Here is a 584-nt window from a genome sequence, read left to right on the forward strand (position 1 = left end):
CCGAAGAGCCGAACCCGCCTGGGCCCCGTCCCCGCCCGGCTCTCGCTGGGGGACATCAGGGCTGAGGAGGGGAGCAGCACCTGGACAGGTGAGACAGGGACAGGTGAGACATCGGGGCTGAGAGGGGGAGCAGCACCTGGACAGGTGAGACAGGGACACGTGAGACAGGGACAGGTGAGACAGGGGCAGGTGAGACAGGGGCAGGTGAGACATCAGGGCTGAGGGGGGGAGCAGCACCTGGACAGGTGAGACAGGGGAGGGCAGGGAAGGGTCAGGGGTTACAGGTGAGGCTGAGGAGCCCCAGGTGAGGGTCAGGACGGACTCAGGACTCACCTGGAAGTCCCCCCCGGCCGAGGACCCCCCGAGCACCTCCACGAAAGCGGCTCCGTCATTCCCGATGTGCAGGGAGTTGATGGGGCGGGACCCCCCGAGCTGGGGGAGAGACCACGGTGAGAGCCCTGGGAGACCCCCAGTCCCCCTCAGCACCACGGTGAGCTGTTCCTCAGTCCCTCCCAGTATCTCCCAGTGCCCCCAGTGCCCCAGTCACCTCCAGCACCACGCTGAGCTGTTTCTCCCCGGCCGCC

At 67.8% G+C, this 584-nt stretch overlaps 1 long non-coding RNA gene across 1 annotated transcript; it reads right to left on the minus strand.

Moving 5' to 3' along the window:
• On the minus strand, positions 1-584 carry LOC113979245. The gene is made up of 3 exons (XR_003537761.1): positions 548-584; positions 334-432; positions 1-80 (listed from the first exon to the last, which is right to left on the minus strand). It is a non-coding gene; the product is annotated as an uncharacterized LOC113979245 (long non-coding RNA).

This window comes from Neopelma chrysocephalum, unplaced genomic scaffold (genome assembly GCF_003984885.1).
Source record: "Neopelma chrysocephalum unplaced genomic scaffold, ASM398488v2 Primary Assembly neopelma1_63553, whole genome shotgun sequence".
Taxonomy (NCBI): Eukaryota; Metazoa; Chordata; class Aves; order Passeriformes; family Pipridae; genus Neopelma; species Neopelma chrysocephalum.